At 41.8% G+C, this 23,220-nt stretch overlaps 1 long non-coding RNA gene across 1 annotated transcript; it reads right to left on the bottom strand.

Moving 5' to 3' along the window:
* Nucleotides 1-210: 210 nt before the first annotated feature.
* LOC121080695 lies at nt 211-22,603 on the bottom strand. Its single transcript, XR_005825463.1, has 3 exons — nt 21,603-22,603; nt 869-873; nt 211-221 (listed from the first exon to the last, which is right to left on the bottom strand). It is a non-coding gene; the product is annotated as an uncharacterized LOC121080695 (long non-coding RNA).
* Nucleotides 22,604-23,220: the final 617 nt, after the last annotated feature.

Below are 23,220 nucleotides of genomic sequence, written 5' to 3'. Positions count from 1 at the left end.
CTATAATTATTAATCCTATACACACAGATTGACTTCAAATCATCAAACGTGTCAGTCTTCCAACCAGAACAGAATCAGAGTTCTGATATTACCTTAATACCGGAACGAATACCAGAACAGAATCAAATATCAATCCTATGTATATGGATTGACTCCGAATTACCCAAAGTTTTAGTCTTCAGACTAAAACATGAATTACCAGATCAGAATCAGATGTATGCCTGCGGTGCTAGCTACCCGGCATACGCCACCCTGCATAAGCACACAGAAATCTTACGATTTATGGACAGCTTTACAGACGGACCAGTCCCCATGTTACCGAAATCTCGGAATGAAGAACTTATCGACACCAATGTGATGTAGATAAGCAGACACTTCTTTATTGACGGCCGGGTGCGTGAGTCCTCTCACGATCAACGCACACCAAGCTTCAGAATCATACATCATATATAGAACTTATTTATGCATAATCATTAAGTATTCATGCATAAACATATTATTTCCCCAAAACCATTAACATATTCTCCTCCCATATCCGATTCTGCGCAGTAGAGGCTAGAAAAGTCTAGAAATGGGTCTGGGGTACGATTTGGGTAGGTGGTATATGAGTCGGTGGTCGCGATGTCCCCCTGCCGGAATTACCTTTTACTAAAGTTCACGGTTTCTTGGCAGGTAACCACAAGCTGTTCCAGTCGACTCTCCGCGGTTTCCATTAATCTCATATTCTGACATTTCAATACACCTTCTACATACAGAAGACTGGTTAAGTACAAAGGAACCTTTCAAACCCTAAATTTATTACCTAAGTTTTAAACAATGATTCTAGCCCATTCTTCTGGCCTTACTATACAAAGGATTTCATAACAACTTTTACTGTGTAACTATAAGTTTCATTAAAATATTTCTTATCCCTATATTTCTATTAAAAAATAGTTTTGTAAAATCAAATAAAGTCAATCAATTCTAACTTATTAGCAAATCTGTAACACCCAGAACCAGAAATATCCAGAACAAAACAGTACTGTTCTAAATATAATATTTTTATATATATATATTTAAAATTAGTATAATATTTGAATAAAGATAATACCTTTCCTCCACAAAATGGAGTCCTTGTCTGCTCCTGCGGTGATCCAGATGAGATGAGGAGCCCCTCCGGGAAAATCCCCGGGGGTACCCTAGGCAGTCCCCACTCTCAATGGGTCCCGCAGCCGAGCGAGCAGATCCCACCTGGGGTGCCAAATTGATTTGAAGAATCAGTCACCAATATTCAAGTGAGCGGAGGTTATCTTTATTCGGCAGCGCTGGGTGCATGGGGGATCGCTCCACCCAAGTCATGCACCCCGAGGGGATTTTTCAGTCCCCTCTTTATACAAGCTACTCATACCTATTCATTAACTTTCCGGGAAATCGTTTACATATTCATTACAATTCCAGGAACTCATTTACATATCTCACTAAACTACTGACCATGATTTAAGTTCTTTTCTTTGCCACGTTGTATAAGCAACAGGAATTTAGGAACCAGATAGCCTTTTTAAAGATGACAAATCCAAGGACTTAGCAATTAGTACATCCGTCATGTTAGCAATAAGGGTCCTTGGACGTTTCCCAACTTTTAGATAAACATAAATACATCATCCTATAGATAAGTGGTACATCATTCATCATTCAGTATGTAAGTAAGCATTGTTACGTTAACAATTTCTAGTATGGCAATTTGACTGAATAACTAATCCCAAGGACCAAATTTTTAATTTGCCAAAGAAGTAGCAGAAGGTTTTTCTTTTTTACACACACACACACACACACACACACACACACACACAAAACCATCAAAAACCTAAAAACCTTTCTATCTTGGGCTTCATGTATAACAGCTTCCAGCATGATTCCAGGTTTCAATGGCACAGCATGGCTCCCCTTGCTACCACTAGCTCATCAAAATCTTCCTCCAGTGGGTTTTCCCTTGGAGCAAGGGTATGACTTCATATTACCATGGACATCTCCTCTGGGTACCCACCTGCTTTTCCACAGTTGTGGGACTTTGCCTCATCTTCTCTCACTTCCCACTTGACTCCAACAAGCTGAGCACAAAGAGAGGGTCTCCTGAATCCCAGATTATGCATCACTTGTGGCTACATGATCGAGCAACAGAATGCATAGAATGGATTTTCAAGAGTAACACAGCATGAAAAATGGGGCATTGTGTAGTGATGCTGCAGAACTGTATTCTAAATATCTTTGTGCAGTTCTGACATACAGAATCAAACTCTGCAACTCGAGGAGAGTTATAAAGCAGGTATGTTTATTGTGGCGCCAGGTGCAAAGGGGATCGCTCCTCCTAACTTGCACACCATTTCAACAAGCAGCCCGATATTTATTATACAAAGGCATGCATATACATAAGGTTTCCAAACATTCAGAATCTCCTCCCTCTGGTGCCTCTTCAAGATGTACTTTTCATCTTCTTGGGCAGTTACCTGAAGTTCTTGTTTATCTTTGCATACATTAGCAGTCTTTGTTATTTAGTTTCTGTTATCTTAAAACATCTGCTAGCTAAGGATTAGCCCTTCCTTATTGTCCACTCTAAACATGTCAAGCTAATACATGCCCACTAGGCTGGTTTTAACCTATATCAGCATGATCCCGGGGCCAGCGGGGGATCCACCTTCTTTGGGGTGGGGGCCATTTGAGTAGGAAGTCGCTGATCTATTACTACCACAATTATTTTACCCTAGTTTGTTTTCTTTTAGCAGTTAGCATGTCCTCTTCAGAAGGCTCCTTACTTACATTCTTGTTGAGCTCATAACTGTCCCTTCTCAAAGTGCTAGGTGCTAAGCTCCCGCCCTTCCCTCTTTCGCGGGTGTTAATGTTTCTGTTATCTATGCAGTTTCTGTCTGCAGCAGAGTTTTAGGTTTTTTCACTATATCAAGTCCCCCCATTTCTTTCCCCTTAGTAAATTCTTTTGCTTAAACAATACCATCCTGTCCTGGTTTCAGCTGGGATGGAGTTAACTTACTTCTTAGTAGCTAGTGCAGTGCTGTGTTTTGGCTATGATGTGAGAACAATGTTGATAGGACACTGATGGTTTTAGTTGTTGCTGGGTGATGTTATAACAAATCAAAGACTTTTCAGTTCCTTGGGCCCTGCCAGGGAGAGGGCTGGAGGGGCATGGGAAATTGGGAGGGGACATAGCCAGGACAGGTGACCCAAGCTATCCAAAGGGATATTGCATACCATAGAACATCATGCTGAGTATATAAGCTGGGGGAAGAAGAAAGAAGGAGGGGATATCCGTCATTATGGCGTTTGTCTTCCCAAGTAACCGGTACGCGTGATAGAGCCCGGATTTCCTGGAATGACCGAACTCCTGCCTGCCCATGGGAAGTGGTGAATGAATTCCTTGCTTTGCTTTGCTTGCGTGTGCGGCTTTTGGTTTACCTATTAAATTGTTCTTATCTCAACCCCTGAGTTTTACATTCCTTTCCGATCCTCCTTCCCATCCCTCTGGGTGGGGGGAAATGTGCAAGCAGCTGTTGGGAGAAAGGTTCGCCGGAGTCAAGAAATTACTCAATATGAGTTATGCATCTTGCTCAACTTTATTAGTTTCTAATGCTACTTATATAGACTCAATACACACGCATATTCCCAAAGCAAAAATATAATTGGTTATTAGCCTCTAAGCACGCGCTGTTCTCACACCTCTAATTATCATGACTAAAATAAGCATTCTATCCATGCAGCTATTTGCGTTGCTCTGTTTCAGCCTTGCGGTTTGATACTCCCTTTATTCCCATTCCGCTCCCTATCTCCCTTGGCCTTGCACCTGCCTTCCCAGCAGCTGTAGCTTGTTACAGCCACGGCCTGTTAGTACAACAAAGTTACTTGGTCTCAGGATTCAAGAATAGATCAAGGCCACTTTCTTGTTAACTTCAGCACAAGAACTTCAGCACAATTCTAATTCCAGGCCTATTCTAATTCCAGGCCTGGACTGTGCAGATCTTTAGGGATTCTATGGCCACGGCTCTGCAGCCATTCTTCTACAAGCAGCTGCGTGGTGCTTGGTTGCCGTCTGGGGTTAAACCATAACACATCCTTAGTATGAATTCTGGTAATATACTTCCCATCCTCTAGCCTTTGTCTTAGCCTATGTTTCTTCCATTCTTCATAACTGTTCCCATTATTTTTACACATCCACAGAAAGCATCGTAACATAATACAAATCAATAATCCTAATACAATAATCATGATAACTCCAACAAAGAGCTGCTTCAGCCACATAAAATTATGTAGCCAAGAAATAAGCTTTTCCCAGAGGTCAGAAAATCCAAAGGAAGTATCATCTAGGGATATTAGATGTAGTATTTTGGGGTTTGCCCAAATTTGTTGTAAATCTATTTCAATTCGTTTGTCTTGGTTAACATAGACACAGCGAGTTTGATTAATAACCATACGCAATCCTCCTTCTTTTGCTAAAAGTATGTCCAGATCCATTCGATTTTGAAGTACTACATTTCTTAATGAAGAAATTTCTTGTTGGATTCCCTGTATAGCATCTATGGTGAGTTTTTCCATTTGTTCTATGGTGGCAGAAATATTTACTATTGCTTTTTCTAATTCACTTACCCGTAATGAGGGAAGAAACCATCTGACAAAACTATGGAATCCTGTTCTTCAGGTCACCAGGGGGTTATTGGTTCCTCGTTTAACCAATTTCCATGAGGATCTCAAAGCACCTGGTGGAGGATGTGAATGATTAAATATTCTACCTTGGGGAACTAGGTATCCGAACCCACATTCACCTTGCCATCGGTTAGGTAGTCTTTTCCTGGCCTGGCCATCTCTACATAACCACCATAATCCTTGAGGCAAGCAGCCATAGGTCTGATTAATGGGCATACCTAGATGCACTTTTCTACGTTCCGGGGTAGTGCTATATTTTCCTTTAGTAAGTGTTAGAATTGGTGGGTCACATACACTCCAGTTTAGAGCAGAATAGTTGTAATTGAACCATCCCATCTGCGGAGCATTCATATCCTTCTGTCTAATTATTGTAGAATTCCCTAATTTCTGTGCCTCATTTTGGGGTCCTGCTGTACTATCTGGAGATTCATAACAACCAAATCCTTTATGATTAAATGGCCAACTCCAATTTACTTGTGATACCATTACACCATATAATGGAAATTCTGTACTACCTCTGGGAAATGCTGAACATACCCAGCAATCTGTCAAATTCAAAGCATTTGTTACATTATAGGTTAGTTGTACAAACAAATTCTGGTCCCAAGAATGAGTTCCTACTATACAGAACATTATTAATATACAAACGATCAACAGTCTTTTCATTGGATCTGAAGCTGCAGAGGTCTGGTAGATGATGATTTCCATTGTGACTTAGGGGCTTTCTTCACTCTGGTATAATCGATCCAGTATGCTTGTTCCTTAATTCTGACTGATGTATGGGATGTAAGCAGTACTTGGAAAGGACCTTCCAACTTTTGTTCCAGAGGTGAACCTGAAAGAGATCTAACATATACATAATCACCTGATACAATATTATGTACCAGCCCATACAATCCATGGGCACAAATTCCCAGGACTTGCTTTTCTGTTTCTCATAGCTGTTTCTGCAAGTTTATTACATAATCGGTTAATACTTCATTACCAATTTGAGTAGATGCCCCCATCTGTACCATATAGGGCCTCCCATATAATATCTCAAAAGGGCTTAGTCCTTCTTTAGTTCTTGGGTTTGTTCTAATTCTCAGAAGAGCTAAGGGTAGTGACTGAGGCCAAGGTAATCCATCTTCTTGTCCCAATTTTGCAATTTGTAATTTGATAAGGTGGTTCATTTTCTCCACCTGACCACTTGCTTGTGGCCTATATGGGGTGTGCAATTGCCAATTAATTCCCAAGAGTTTACCAACTTGTTGAGTAGTTTTGGCCACAAAGTGTGATCCTTGGTCAGTGGATACTACTGCCGGGACTCCAAATCTTGGTATTATTTCTTGTACCAGTGCCTTAGTCACTTCCCTAGCTTTATTAGTTCGGCAGGGGAATGCCTCTGGCCAACCTGAAAAGATGTCTGTCATAACCAATAAATATCGAAAAAACCCTTTTCTTGGGAGTTCCAAAAAAACAATCTGCCACCATTGCCCAGGGTGATACCCTTTTCCTATTTGTCCCAACACGATCCGTTGGTTGGTTTGAGGGTTGTTCTGCAAACAGACTTCACACTGTTGGGTTACCTGTCTGATGGTAGTATATAGATTTCGAGCCACGATATACTGGTTTAAATATCTGTATAAGGCTTCTGCTCCCCAATGAGTTTTCTGATGTTCTACCAAAATTAAGGCCCATAGCACTGCAAATGGTACTGTTATAGATTTGTTAATAAGTTAAGATTGACTGACTTTATTTGATTGATTATTTGATTTTATAAAATTATTTTATAAAATTGAAATATAGAGGGATAAGAAATATTTTAATGAAACTTATAGTTGCACAGTAAAAGCTGCTATGAGATCTTCTGTACATCCTGTACCAAGGCTAGAAGAAGGGGCTAGAACCATTGTTAAAACTTAGGTAATAACTTTAGGGTTTGAAAGGTTTCTTTATATTTGACCAGTCTTCTGTATGTAGAAGGTGTATTGAAATGTCAGAATATGAGATTAATGGAAACCGCGGAGAGTCGACTGGAACAGCTTGTAGTTACCTGCCAAGAAACCGTGAAGTTTAGTAAAAGGTAATTCCGGCAGGGGGAGATCGCGACCACTGACTCATATACCACCTACCCAAATGGTACCCCAGACCCATTTCTAGACCTTTCTAAGCTTTACTGCGCAGAATCGGATATAGAAGGAGAGTATGTTAATGATTTATGGGAAATATTATGATTATGCATGAATACTTAATGAATATGTATGAATAAGTTCTATATATGGTGTCTGATTTTGAGACCTGGTGTGCGTTGATCGTGAGAGGACTCGCTCATGCACCCGGCCGTCAATAAAGAAGTGTCTGCTTATCTACATCACATTGGTGTCGATAAGTTCTTCATTCCGAGATTTCGGTAACAGTACTATAATTTTTCCTTGTGGTGTCTTAACCCACCCATCCTTTTCTACCTTCCCACCCATATCTGTAATGAGTTTCTGATCTGCCTTCAAGTATTTCGGTTCCCTGACTACTTGATCAATATGTATTTTACCATCTGAGATCAAAGAGTGCAATTCTGCCAGACCCATTTTCGCTGCCCTTTTGGCTTCACGATCAGCCATGGAATTGCCTATATGCTGGGTTGTTGTTCCTTTCTGATGGGCTTTGCAATGCATGATGGCCACTTTCTCTGAAATTGGACTGCCTCCAATAACTTTAGAATTTCTTCGGCATGTTTTATGTGTTTTCCTTGGGTAGACAGTAGTCCTCTCTCTCTCCAAACTGCCCCATGGGCGTGAACTACACCAAATGCATATTTGGAGTCTCTCCAAATGTTGATTTTCTTCCCTTTCGCTAATTCTAAAGCTCGGGTCAGAGCTATGATTTCTGCCTTCTGGGCCGAGGTGTTGGAAGGGAGGGCTTTAGCTTCTATTACCTCATCGGCGGTAGTTACTGCATAGCCAGCCTTACGTGTTCCATACTGAATGAAACTACTCCCATCCGTATACCACATATCTTCAGCATCTTCTAATCTAGCGGTTCTTCTTTCAGATCTGATCGGCTGGAGTATACTGCTTCAATTGTCTCTAAACAGTCGTGGGATACTGGTTCTCCTTCAATTCCTCTGAGAAAAGATGCTGGATTGACAGTGTTAGTAACCACAATTTGCATATCATCTTGTTCCACCATAATAGCTTGATACTGAAGGAATCGTTGAGGTGACAGCCAATGGGCCCCTTTAGCTTCCAAGACTACAGATACAGTGTGCGATACCAACACTGTATCCCACTTTTGGCCCAACGTAAATTTGCATGCCTCTTGAATACTGAGTACTACCGCAGCCACTGCTCTTAGACAACTCGGCCATCCTTTGCTTACTTCATCAAGCTGTTTAGAAAAGTAAGCTACTGCCCTCCGATCTGGCCCCACATTTTGGGCCAGAATGCCCAAGGCTATTCCTTGTTTTTCATGAGAAAATAACCAGAAAGGTTTGGCTGGATCTGGTATCCCTAACGTCGGTGCTCTCATAAATTCTTGTTTTAGGTTCCAAAAGGCTTCATCAGCCTCCTTATTCCAGGTCAAGGTTTTCAAATCTGATTTTAAGAGTTCATAAAGGGGTCTTACCAAAAGCCCATAATTATAAATCCATAAGCAGCACCAACCTGTCATGCCAAGAAAGATACGAAGTTTTTTACCTGTCTGTGGTCTCAGGGTCTGGCAGATGGCTTCTTTCCTTGCAGTTCCTAGAATCCTCTTGCCGGCCATAAGTTCTTATCCAAGGCAAGTTACTTGTTGTTGTGCAACTTGGGCTTTCTGGGGAGAGACACGATAACCATTTAATCCAAGGAAGTTTAACAGACTTATTGTCTATTCTATGCATGACTCTCTGTTTTCAGTAGCTATTAATATATCATCTACATACTGCAGAATCACTCTAATTCCTGATGGATGTTCCCACCTTTCTAAAGTCTTTGATCAACTGATTTCCAAAAAGGGTCGGACTAATTTTGAAACCTTGTGGTAGCACAGTCTGAGTGAGTTGTCTTTTTCTTCCAGAGTCTGGGTTTTCCCATTCAAAAGCAAATAACAATTGGCTCTCTGGGCTTAAGGGTAGGCAGAAAAATGCATCCTTTAAATCCAGTATGGTAAACCAGGCCAATTCAGATCCTAACCTAGTTAATAATGTATATGGCTTAGCTACCATGGGATACAAATCTTCTGTTATCTTATTGATGGCTCTTAAATCTTGTACTACTCTATACTTTCCACCTGGTTTCTTAACTGGTAGGATAGGGGTATTATACTCAGATTCACATTCTACCAATAATCCATATTTCAGAAATTGTTCAATAATTGGTTGAATCCCTCTTTTATCTTCCAATCTTAAAGGATACTGTTTAATCCTAATTGTCTTTGTTCCCTGTTTAAGTTTTATTATTATGAGTGAAGCTGATTTTGCCCGGCCTGGTACTTCAGAAGCCCATACCCCTGGATATACCTGGTTTTGGACTTCTTCAGGTATGTTAGTGCTGGTAGGAGAATTTATAAGGTTTAAACTGAGGGCTTCAATCAGTTGTTCATTCCCTACCTTAAACTCCAATTTCCCTTCAGAAAATTTTATCTCTGCTCCCAATTGCTCTAATAAGTCCCTTCCTGATAAGGGCCTAGATGAATTAGGCATGTACAGAAATTTATGCACCCCCAATTGCTTCCCTATTTTATAACTAAGAGGTTTCAGGAAATATGCCTTTTCACTTTGGCCAGTAGCTCCCCATACTGTTACAAAATCATCATCTATAGGCATCAATGCTTGATTTAAGATCAAAAATGTTGCCCCTGTGTCAACCAAAAACTCTATTTTATGTTGCTGATTCCCTAGCTTTAATACAACCAGCAGGTCCGCTAGGGTAGATTCCCTGGGTCCTTGTCAGTACTTCTCGATATGTGCTTGAGTTCTTCCTCTTCCTCTGCACCTTTCGGGACATTCATTTTTCCAGTGCCCTTGTCGTCTACATATTGCACACTGGTTCCTCCCTAAGGGCTTCCAAAATCTGTCTCTCCTAGGAGCCTGAGTTTCTGTCAAAGCTGCCACCAGTATCCTCCTATCTTTTTTCTTATCTTCCTCTTCCCTGTTTCTATATAGTCTCCATGCTTCATCTAACAAAGCCTCCAAGTTCCTGCTTTCTGTCTACTTCAACTTCTGCAATTTCCTTCATATATCACTTGCTGACTACCTTTTGAACAAAGAAACCAGCTGTTGGATTCCAATTTCTGGCATAGGATCTAGTGGGGTGTATTTTCTCATGGTATCTCTCAATCTATTGAGGAATTTGGATGGAGTTTCTTTTGATCCTGTTGAATTTCATACAGGGTTGACCAATTAATGGATTTAGGAATCGCGTTCTCCATTCCTTGTATGATCCATTCTCTGTAAGCGATCAACAGGCTCATGTGGGCACTATGATTAGGATTCCACCTCGGATTTTGTAAAGGGAAGTGATCTTTAATATCTTCCCTTGTGGGTTTAAGACGTCCACTAGCCAAACCTTGAGATGCTTTTAGTACCAATTGTTTTTCAGTTTCTGTCAAATGATCCAGCAATAGCTGAATATCTTCCCAATTGGGGTTATGCTGCTTCAAAATAAGTTGGAAATATCTGCTCACCCCCACTGGATCATCACAGTAGCCCTTGGCCACGTTTCTCCAGGATTCAAGATCATGCGAAGAAAATGGGACTCTTGCCAAAACTGTTTCTCCATCTGGGCCTACCGCTTCCCTTAACAGAGCCTGTATCACGGTCTGTTCTTTCTTTCCTCGGGTGTGGGAGGATACAGGACTGTCAGACAGGCCTCCAGAAATAGAATCCCTGTCCTCCTCCCGCTTGGGACTTACTGGAGCTCAATAATATTCCGGTAAAACCCCCTCTTTAGGATCCCTTATCTTCTCTAACTTTATACATCTCTGCCCTATACTACATGCTGAACAACACCTTTTCAACTTGCCTTTTCCTTCCTTCCTTTGCTCACTCTCTAAAGCTAACACCATGGGGTCTTGTGGAGGCACCAATCCACAATCTTTCTGGTATGCAGGGTTGTTTCAGAAAGTGAAAAACATATCTGCATATATGGCTTCTTCCCATTTTCCTTCCCTTCTTAGGAAGAGTATCAGTTGTAATATAGTGTTATAATTTAAGGTTCCATTCGGGGGCTACTTTTCTTCATCCTCCAACTTATAGAGGGGCCACCATTGATTGCAAAATGTAATGAGAGTTTTATTATTTATGCTTCCCCCAGGTGCCCCTGCAATTTCCTTCCAATGGGTTAAAATACAATGTAGAGGGCTTATTTTCAGTACTTCCTTACTCCTTACCCCACACACCCCCCACACACCCCCACCCCCATCACTAAATCGCACTCTTCTGACAAATAAAGTCTGAGCACCAGGAACAATTAGCTCGAATATATGAATTACACTGATAATAAGGCGGACAGGCGCAGTCCAGGCTTTACATCAGCAAGGTTCTATATACCTGAATCCCAATCTACCTCCCATACATTAACAAGGTATAATACAACACAGAACACATAATAAAAGTATACTTGCACACACTCCACACTTGCTTCATACTTCTCAGTCACACAATCATACAGAAAACAAGTGTTGTTAACTCCAGATACGTGAGCTCAAAATATACACCATACCGGGCACTTACGGCAGATATAGGTAATTACCACCACAATACACACTCCTCCTGCTATTCCGACCAGGAGGGTCTAAGTTACCATCAAGACACATGTGTTACCCAGTCAAGATCCCTTTCCAATGGGTTTTACCTCGACCACCCAGGGGTGAGCAATTCAGCTCTCTACCTCACGTAGGACGTCTCCTCAAGACTTATAGGTACCCCTTCCCATTCAACATACCTGGTCCGCTGATGGTCCTTGTCTGCCCCTGCAGTGATCGGGCGAGCAAGGGAGTTCCTCTGAGAAGTCTCGGGGCGCGCCAAGGATGTCCTCCTCTCAGTTGGTAGTTGAGCTCATCTACATCGCTACTAACTGTCCCTTCTCGAAGTGCTAGGTGCTAAGCTCCCACCCTTCCCTCTTTCTTGGGTGTTAATGTTTCTGTTATCTATGCAGTTTCTGTCTGCAGCAGAGTTTTAGGTTTTTTTCACCATATCACTTCATATGTCTTTTGTAAATCAGCTAACCCCACAATGATGAGTAGGGGAAAAAAAGTGCCATATCAAATGGTAATAAAATATTTTAGAAGTCTCATTTAATGTAAGCAATGTTAGTTCATTTCTTTTTCTAGGTATTTTATTGTTCTTTCAGTGGAGCTAATGAAGTCGGGGGTAATTTTTTTGTTCCTTTCTTAGGTAGTGCAGATCCTTGCAAAATCTGAGGTAATATCACCCCCTTCTGCTCACATTGATGCTGGCTAGGGTCAGTAAGCTACATATCCAGCATAGCAAAACACTGGTATCTGAGTGCCACTTGCACAACCCAGTAGGAAGAATGAATTCTACTGTTACAGTATAATTAATGTTCACCGAACTATATATTTTCAATTAAACTATTTTAAAAATTCTCTAAGCTAGCTTGTTCCAAGAATTTCTGAACAGTATGTTATTTAATAAGCTAAAAGACTGCAAATTTGCTTTAACTCTCTACCATGAATAAGTGCAAAATTTAATTAATAAAATATTCATTTGGATATTAGGGAGCAGTTTTTGTTATCTGCAGGTCATTTTCATTTTAGTATGCCTCTTCTGATCATCTGTCAGAGCAGCATATCTTTTCTGATTTCATACTGGGAAGGTTTCTCTGCTTGTGAGATGGAAAGAATTTTACTTGTATGCCTGTTTGATTTACAGACTTGTGGTACTGTTCCGGTCCAGGAAGACCTGAGCCGGGAAGATACTTTGTTATACGCAGAGTGAGATTAAGACACAAACGAGGTCAAATGCCGCAAATCAAGGAAATTTATTGTGTCATGTGGTAAGAAAATAGCGATAGGAAAGAGAGGGAAAGATAGGAAAGAAGGAAAAAGAAGGAAATCTAGCAAGCAGTCGGGATAGAGTTGCAAGAGAGTCACCACTGTGGATCCAGCGGCATCCTGTAGGTCTGCAGTTCCTGTCAGTGGTGGGTGTCTCCGGATTGCCACTTATTGTTTGATTGCACAGTTTTTTATAGGGTGTTCAGACCCCCTCCTCCCCTTCCCCCAGACAATGGCATGTGCCACATTCCTCCTGGGGCAATTGCGATGGCTGCATAGATAACGATCACTGCATAGATAGTGGTGATTGTCCATGTCTAGGCACATCCCTCACAGCAGCGTAGCCTTTCCTTGACCCTGGCCGAAAACTGATGTCAGGCGGCTGTTGGCTCCTTATCTGTTCACAACTGTTAAAGACTTGCAGGAGCTCAGCTAACAAGCTTTGAGACAGTCAGTTGGAGATATGGTCTCTCACAGATACACAAAAAATGCCTATTACTAATATATTATACTCAGGTAGGTACCTCAGCAAGTAGGTTCCTTACTTGATTAGTTCTTTAAGTTGATTAGCAGTATAGTATGTCAGTTGTCTGGGCAAATTACTCACTTTGACACAATTAAATCTGATGCTGAGGTTATGGTTTCGTGTTCATTTCTCTCATTGGAATGATATTGTATGAACTCACTCTAGGATAGAATGAATTTTGTAGTTAAAATGTAATGAATATAAGATACATGACATCCTCTGTGTATTGTGTGTCTGCCAACATCTTGTGAGGCTGTGGACATCCTGTTATCTGTCGGCATCCTAAGCTAAAACACACCCAAGGAGGAAAGACAGATAGCAAGAGCTGGTTGAAACTGGTAACTCACCCAACTCAGCGTTTTCTGGCAAAAGTTGAAAAGTACACCTTGAGGAAGACCTACGGCCTTCCTCCCAAAGACCACCGCCCGCATCCCGAGGACCCTTGCCCACAATTCTTGGAAGAATTTGCGCAAGCACAAAAGACTGATAAGCTAATTAACATACGAAGCGAGAGTAGGCGGGTTTAGGTAATGACTATGTATAGGCGTTAATTGAATAGTCATTGGTTTACGGTATAAATATAAGATAGTTAGTTACTTTAGACATGCACGTTAGGCGGAAGGATCCCCCGTGCATCCAGCGCTGCCAATAAAGGATACTCAGTCACTAAGAAATTTTGACTACGTTCTTTAAATCAGGAAGCAGCAGTTTGAGCTGTATGGTTCCTTCCATCCTTGGATGTTCATTTCTATGTAATGAGCCAAAGCAGTGAACTGAACTGGGGCTGAGCCAGGTTAAATATAATTTAGCTAAAACTAAACCTGTGGTTGTCAGTTTAGGGAAGTGTTCCAGGTCACTGCGCAGCTGCATGGGCAGCACAAGCTGGGGGAGCAGCCCTGGGGCAAGCGTGAAGAAGGAGAGGGGTGGGGGGGAAACTACTTACACTTGTATTTTTTGCTGCAGAAAGTGGTCTTGAGTAAAGGTTTGACTGTGTTTTCCTCCCCATGCAGAACATAACTATTTAAAATGTTAAAAAAAAATTAAGAGCATTCTGGAAGCTTTTAGCAAATCACAGAAGAAAAAATACCTCTGGATGTTTTTAATGTTAATATTCTCTGAAACCTTTCACATATGTGTGATATGGAGAAATAGTGTGACATCGGGACAATGGACATCGATTGTGATTGTATATGTCTGCTCAGTGATATGGAGAAATAGTGTGAAATGGGGACGCTTGACACCGACTGTGATTGTATATGTCTACTCAGGAATGTGGGTATGGTGACTAGTCATGGGTGCGGTGTCTGGTCACATAGGCAGAGTTTGCTGATAATGTGGTAGAAAGTGTTTTCAGCTCTTAGCCGTTTACAGACTGTTAATGAAGCAAAATTCCCTCATTATAGCATGACAGCCTCATCAAAAGCAAATGGAGATAAAGAACATGAATCACCTACAAACCTGCAAGACCACCACATTCCAGGCAAAGGACTGATAAGCTAATTAACATACGAAGCGGGGTTTAGGTAATGAATATGTATAGGCGTTAATTGAATATTCATTTGTTTTATTGTATAAATGTGAGATGGTTTGTCACTTCGGGTATGCACGCTTGTGGAGGAGCGATCCCCCGTGCATCTGCGCGCAATAAACATACCTACTTTATAACTTTCGAGTTATAGAGTCTAATTCCGCACGTCAGTTTGGCGAGCCAGCCAGGAGGATTTCTGCTCGGCTGAGGGACCAGCTGCGGAGCGGACGCTCCTAGGCGCGCCCCGGGAGATTTCCTCGGAGGAGCCTCCTCTTCTCAGCTGTTCACCCGGGAGCAGAAGAGAAACCCCTGGATCCACGGATAAAACGGTATGTTTAGTAACGGGGTGGCTGGTGAGATGCACGGAGATGTCCGGCGCGCAGCGTAGTCCCCAGGAGGAAAGGTACCTTGGGAGGGGGTTTGCTGACCAAGGGGTGGCCGCTAGCGATCTTGAGGGCAGATCGAGCAAACCCGAGGTTACTGCCATTCCTAAAAGCCCGGAGGCCTCGTGACGGAAAGCGGGGGGGCGGGACGGAATAAGGCGGAATCTCACAGGAACAAGAGGGACCTCACAGCAAAAGTAAAAGGGAAACTTTTGCGTAGGAAAAAGGAAGCTAAAAACTTCCTTTAGGTTGTCTTAAGAATTGAGGAATTCCTAGAATGTAACAACTGAAATAGCGCTCTGTGTCTTGTTTGTTCTATGTTCTTGTCTTGTTACATGTTCAAAACTTGGAGTTATGAAATGTATGTTGAAAAATAATAATATTCTGGTAATCCGTGGCAAATAGCGGAAAACTTCACACTCTGCTTAAGACCAGGAAAAATTGATTTGTTGTTTGTTGTTTGTTTTTTGGCAATTGTTCATTGAAATGCATACTTTGTGAACTGTCAGTGTTCCTAAAAGTTGTACATAAGTGCACGGTACCGTATAACATACTGCTTGTGTGACTGAGGGCTGCCTGGAGAGTGTGAATGGTGTGATTGAGATGCGCATTTTGATTTTCCGTGTATAGCTTAATTATTTTGACTGAGTGTGAGTGCAAGAGTGCTTGAGACACGCGTTTGAGTGCAAAACGAGTAAGAAGAAGCTCTATCCGCGTTTCCGACCTTGGGTGGCTAAGGCGGCCGGAGAAAACAAAGTAATTAAAATTGTGAAATAGGAAATGGAAGGAGTAAGCCCTGTGAAAAATCGCCCTTGGGTTGTATATTAAAACATTGGAGGGATATCGTAGGACATGGTGGTACTGAAAATAGAAGGAAATGGATTAAATATTGTAATCAGTGGTGGCCTTTGTATAAATTGGAGTGATGTGAAATGGCCTCAGGAGGGAGGAATGTTAGATTATAACACTCTCCTGCAATTAATGTTGTTTCTGAGAGGGAAAATGGGACGAAGTATCATATGCAGACATGTTCTTCATCCTCCGGGACAAACCCGAGTGGCAAAAGGCCTGTGGATTAGTACCCCCTCGGGATCCTATGGTACTAGCACTAGAAAGAGTGCGGGATTAACATCACCTGATCTTGGATTATGGCTCTAGAAAAGGATAGGAAAAACCCTAAGACCTAAACTAGAAAGATGTTCTTGTTGAAATTTTTGTGTTTAAAAGCTCAGGTTGCGGTTCCTTCTGTGGAGCAACCAGAATGAAACACGTTGTAAGATATAAAAACTTGTACTGATGTATGTAAAACCTGAGGCAGGTGTGTGTGTGTGTGTAGAATCAAAGACCTTGTGAAAGTGTTGAAGTATTGGGGTGAGTTTGTACAAACCCCTGTACCCCCTCGAAGGTGCGGCTGAGTCACGCTGGACGCATGGCAGGGTGTTTGCTATTGATATGGAGAAATAGTGTGAAATGGGGACAATGGACATCGATTGTGATTGTATATGTCTGCTCAAGGAATGTGGGTATGGTGACTAGACATGGGTGCGGTGTCTGGTCACATAGGCACACAGCTCTGAGGAGACAACTACAGTTTTTGAGGAGACGCCTGCCCCTCTAACAAAGGGGAGACGGGGAGATGCTTGCCCTTCTTTCTCTAACAAAGGGGCTATTTAAAAGAGAATGAGAAAAGACGAGAGACATTCAAATGCTATCTAGAGGGAGGGAGTGCTAAGTCTCCTTGCTGGAGAAGATCAGATGGTCACAAGAACATGAATCACCTACAAACCTGCAAGACCACCACATTCCAGGCAAAGGACTGATAAGCTAATTAACATACGAAGCGGGGTTTAGGTAACGAATATGTATAGGCGTTAATTGAATATTCATTTGTTTCATTGTATAAATGTGGGATGGTTCGTCACTTCGGGTATGCACGCTTGTGGAGGAGCGATCCCCCGTGCATCTGCGCGCAATAAACATACCTACTTTATAACTTTCGAGTTATAGAGTCTAATTCCGCACGTCACTATTTGCCTGCGAAGGCTGATATGTAATAACACAGACTTAAAGCAACAAGTAGCAGATTTGCATTCAGGGTAAGAAAGAGTTAAAACAGAAGTGCTGCTGCAGAGGCAGGCTTGTGTAACCTGCAGAGCAGGAACAGCATCTCCTGCCCCGAATCCTCCTGATGGTGGGGAGGAGGGGGTTGCTGTTGCTGACAATTGAGCAGAAGGACCTGACAATGTCACCCCAATTGCTGCAGCATTTGCAGTACAACAGGACCGGTAACGGCCCCTTTAGGGCAGGGAATGGGTATGAGGTGGAATTTTTAGTGAATACAAAACCAACTTATTTGTTAAACTTCAGTAAAAAAAAAAAATATAATTTGTTACAGTTGTGGGAGCTGCTGGCCACCAGGAAAACATCCTGAAACCTTTAAAGTACAAACTAAGAAAACAAATAAGAATGCCAAATTCACCAAAATCTTTGTTGGGATGAGATTTATTAGAACATCTAGACGTTTAAAGAAGGGGAAATGAAATTAAAAGTTAAATATGATCAAGTAATTGAAATATTGAGCTTATCTTTAATTCAACAGAAAAGAGGAAAAGAGGACCTCCTTGAAGTAAAAGAAATTTTTAACCAGGTGTATCCGAAAATAAAAGGTGAAAAATGCTTTACCTGTTACAGTAAAAATTATAAGGGGGAGGCTTGCCCAGTTCAGATAAAAAACAATATCCCTTGGTCAGCAAGGCTGTGGGGATATTGGCAGAAAAACTGAAATAAAATACACTCTGTAGTAGTTCTACTAATGTAAATCTGTGTGTTTTGCCATGACAGTGACTTGTTATGGGATGTGCAGATGAAACTTGCATTGACAACGAAGTACAAGGAATAAGGTTGGTCAGGTGCCTCCTACCATAGTCAAGGGCAAGACTGGGTTGGCCTCTGTGTTTGCCACCAAGAAGAATCTTGAGCTCCGCTGTTGGCTGCAACCCAGTAGGCGTTGAGCGGTGGGAACATATGCCATGCCAGACCTTGATGTGAGGAATGGCCCCCTCTGTTATAAGAGGGTCATCCAGGAAGGAAGAACATAAGATGGCCCATTGAGGCACTGATTTGGAAATTGGAAACCACCTGGCCGACCATGAGGCCAGACGAGTAACAGAGGAGGTAGGAAAGGAGGAATTATCCTTAATACCAGATGATAAAATCCAAACTGTAAGTACAGATCAGGAGCCAAACTATTCTAAAGAAAACTTAAAGGTAATTCAGGACATGAATGATAAAATAAAATTAAGTGGACTTATTTAAGGGATGGTCGTATAGTGGTATCATTCAATTCAATATGGACCACAGCCCTATTATTAATAAGACACATTGGGGAGCTGATGCTTTATATAAAAGTCTAAATCAGAAATTGATAGGGCAAAACTTGTATACTGTAATAAAACAGGTGACTCAGCAATGTGAAATGTGTTTACGCAATAATCCCAATACAGCAAATAAAATAAAACTAGGGAACATTAGTAGAGGAAATGTTCCAGGGCAACATTGGCAGATCGATTTCTTGGAACTTCCTTGAAAAGGGGGGTATCGATATTTATTGGTACTAACAGATACCTTTTCAGGTTGGCCAGAAGCCTTCCCGTGCAGAACTGCTAAATCCCGGGAAGTGACCAAAATACTACTCCAAGAGATAATACCTAGGTTTGGAGTCCCAGCGGTAATGTCCTCGGATAGAGGACCACCTTTTGTGTCCAGAATAGTGCAACAGATCAGCCACCATCTAGGAATAGATTGGCAATTACATACCCCATACCGACCACAATCGAGTGGCCAGGTGGAAAAGATGAGTCATCTAATCAAACAACAGATTGTCAAGCTAGGTCAAGAAACAAATCTAACTTGGCCCCAGTCTTTGCCATTAGCTCTTACACGAATTCGAACTAGACCAAGAGCAAAAGAGGGGCTTAGCCCATTTGAAATTTTATATGGACGACCCTATGGGGTACAAAAGGGGACGTCTTCACAGATTGGTGAAGAAACAATGACTTCCTATATGGTGGCACTAAACAAACAATTAATAAGAATTGAGAAGCATGTGATGGGAACACGCAGTAGGGGTCTGGATGGACCTGTTCACGACATACGACCAGGGGACTATGTATACGTTAAGTGTTTTGCAGATAAAACCCTGGAACCACAGTGGACCGGACCTTTTCAAGTCCTACTCACCACCTACACTGCAATCAAGGTTGAGGGGCAGAATTCTTGGATTCACCATACCCGGATCAAGAAAGCCCCTGCAACTTCGTGGAAAGTAACCCCAGATAAGAAAGAACTGAAACTCAAATTTACTTGGACAAATGGGAACAATGTGGGTGGCAAGTAAGTGAACCTGAGCGGTTGTGGATCCACCATATGGGAAGGGCACCACAACAAACAATGTTGTTTAACCCAGAATGGTCTCTTAAAAGAATAGAGTTACAAATACAAGTCAATGTTTCTGATGCTAAGCCATCCTGTTCCCCCTTCTTATGAACCTCTTATGAGGGATGGACAACTTGGTTAAGAAAAAGGGGAAATATTTATCGAAACAGAATAGTGAGAGATGTAACTGGAATATTGGGAACAGGACTCGGAGTATTAAATTCCATAGACTCAGAGGTGATAATGAATAAACTAGCCGCCACCACGGCCGATCTATCAAAACTACAACAACCACTAAAATCTTCATTATTGGCATTAGGGGCGCACCAATGGTTGATATCGAAGGTACTCCCCAGGTGGGAACAAATAAACATGGAAGATCATCAAGTCATCACTAAGGCATTAGGTGGTTTACAGGACGATGTCGCCCTGGCTCTAAGTTGTATCCAAGCCCAAATGTGGATGCAATCAATAGCTGCATCCATAATAAGAGAAGGAGAGGAAGGCATATTTCCTACGGAAATTCGAAAGATGGTATGGGACAATGCTACGGAGGTAGAAAGAAAACTCCAGTCATGGTGGAATATGGCAACCATAATGGGGTGCTCCTATACCCTTTTGAACATAGAACATGGGCCAGAAAGATAGGCGACAAGTGGCAAACAGTAGATTTAGAATCTTGTATTATGCGAGAGCAGCAGGGCTTCCTCTGTGAAAGCAATACTATAATGGCTCAGGATACTTGTTTAGATACAGATCAGAAAATATGTCATTTCGATGCCCGACCAAATGCAAACTTGAAAACAGTAATTATATATGCAGGGAAGGGATGTGCGTGTTTGAGAACTAAGTGTAACACAATAACCGTAGATGGGGAGGTAAAGGAGACTGCACAGTATTCAAATTATTGTATTTGTAATTTTACTACTATCACAGGATGCGATTTTAGTTACTCAGCCCCAGTAGTGTCTCATCAATTCTTAAAATCTAACTTTACCCTATCACAGATGATAATTCCTACCCCCATAGGACTAAATATAAGTAGTATAAAAGAACTATTAAAACATGCAGATTTACAACGTATACTGGAAGAAACCAAAGAAAAGGGACACGAAACTCTTCTTATGATCCATCATGATGTAGGGGGGATCAAGAAAGTTTTAAAAAAGGTAGAACAGGATGGAAACTATAATTGGTGGGATACTCTCTTTGGCTGGTCACCTTCTGCAACAGGAATTCTTAACGCTATGGTACACCCCATTGTGATCTTATTGATCAGTTTAGGAATTTCCTTAATACTAACCATTATGTTATATTTGTGGGTTTGGAGAATGTTTAAAAGGGTAACGCTTATGTATGATGCTTTATATCATTTGGGAAGACTGCTTAAGTAAAAGAATTTACTTAATAAAAAAGGGGGGACTGATATGGAGAAATAGTGTGAAATGGGGACGCTTGACACCGACTGTGATTGTATATGTCTACTCAGGAATGTGGGTATGGTGACTAGTCATGGGTGCGGTGTCTGGTCACATAGGCACACAGCTCTGAGGAGACAACTACAGTTTTTGAGGAGACGCCTGCCCCTCTTCCTCAACAAAGGGGCTATTTAAAAGAGAATGAGAAAAGATGAAAGACATTCAAATGCTATCTAGAGGGAGGGAGTGCTAAGTCTCCTTGCTGGAGAAGATTGGATGGTCACAAGGACATGAATCACCTTTCCTTGCTGAAGAAGATCGGATGGTCACAAGAACATGAATCACCTACAAACCTGCAAGACCACCACATTCCAGGAAACGGACTGATAAGCTAATTAACATACGAAGCGGGGTTTAGGTAACGAATATGTATAGGCGTTAATTGAATATTCATTTGTTTCATTGTATAAATGTGGGATGGTTTGTCACTTCGGGTATGCACGCTTGTGGAGGAGCGATCCCCCGTGCATCTGCGTGCAATAAACATACCTACTTTATAACTTTCGAGTTATAGAGTCTAATTCCGTATGTCATGTGCACTGCAGGGGCTGGCCACTATGAGTATCATTTATGTGTTTTCTACAAACCACAACTGAGTGTTATAAATTCCGAGTCAATTTTTAGTTTTATATGATTTATTTATGGGGTTAATAAAAGGCAAGTAAACAGAGCTGGGTGCGCGGGGAGTTAGGGCTTCTCTAACACGCACACGTGTTACATTGGGCGACTGGTTTTATATGTTCCTAAGCTAATACATATTCATCACTACTTCTAAGAAAGGCAGGGTTATTACAATTAGTTTCCGGAATTCGACCCCTTCCACTGGCACATGCGTATCAGTTCTCGGTGGTCCCTCTGGGGGTCGTTTGGGCTGAAGGCTCGCAGTCTTCCTCCCAGGCTTTGTTCTCCAGTCGTCCTTCAGTTTCCTTTTCTTCCTTATTTGGTAATCTCTTGGCTGGATGTCAGAGACTTGTGTAGCATCCCATGCAATAGTTAACAGTCATTTTGAAACTCCTTTGTTCTCCTGTCCCCTAGATCCAGGTCCCAATGTTTACCTTTTAAACCCTCTGTTGACACGAATTGCTGGACCATTGACATGAATTGCTGGACCATTTCTTACATGAGGTCTAAAAAAGAACTGGGATACATAACTTTGTTGTGTTTGGAAAACTCACTGCTCTTTTTGTTAGCCTATTTACTCTGTGAGGCCAGGGAACTCTATTATCAAGAGTGAATAGTTCCAACTATGAGTCAACCAATTAATTTAAAGCAAAGAAGGAGAAAGCTGTTTAACAGTCTGGAAACAGACACTGACTGCTTTCCAATACCACTGAGGTAAAGAGAAGTTCTTATGTTAGTCCTGAAGCAACCTACTTGATACACAACATTCGGTCTTTGTTATGGAAGATGCTTATTTCAACAGGAAGAGTGAGTCTGTGAAAAGATTGATCACACTATAGATGCAGTACCTGTATGGATGCAGTACCTGAACCGCAAGTTGTCATTCTGCACGGTTGTCTTTGTGGGACTGACCTGCAGAATCAGACTCCACAATCTTATCAGATTGTAAAGTAGGCATGTTTATTCAGCGCTGGGCAGCGAGTGGTGGAGGGTGGGGGTGGGGGGTAAGGGTGGGTGGGTGGGTGGGTGGGGTAGTCCCACCAAAGCCATGCGCACCTGGGGCAACAACTTGCCAAAATTTATACAATCAAATGTTGCATATACATAAGGTTTCCAAATACGCCTATACATATTCATAACCTAACCCCGCTTCTTATTAAAATTAGTTCCAAGAAGTCATTTTCATAAGTCTCTCCCAGCTGGTGCCTCTTGGTGGGGGTCGTGGGGGTCGTGGGGATGAAGGCTTGGTAGTCTCCCTCACTCTGAACTTTTTACCTTCTCTCTTTGCACAGACTCAGTTGTTCCTTGGTCTTTGTCCAAACTATAGAGCTGGTTTTAGCTAGTTCTCATCACAAACTGTCCTTCAGGAGGAACTGTAGACTCCTTGCTTCAGTTAATTTACACAATGGTTAGTAAAACAAAGCATTATTTATCAACAACAATCTAGGTAATCGTTAAGCAATTAGATCTAATAAAATTTCTTTAACCTCTGCCCTCGGGATGTTGCACTGCTTAAGATGTCCTCACGGCTGTGCAGCCACACAACCATGACCTCTCCACATGCCGAGAAACCCATGGGCCATCCTGAGA

The sequence above is a fragment of the Falco naumanni genome, chromosome W (assembly GCF_017639655.2).
Source record: "Falco naumanni isolate bFalNau1 chromosome W, bFalNau1.pat, whole genome shotgun sequence".
Taxonomy (NCBI): domain Eukaryota; kingdom Metazoa; phylum Chordata; class Aves; order Falconiformes; family Falconidae; genus Falco; species Falco naumanni.
Note: the sequence above shows the minus strand (reverse complement) of the source record. Positions and strands in the feature narration are given on the sequence as shown.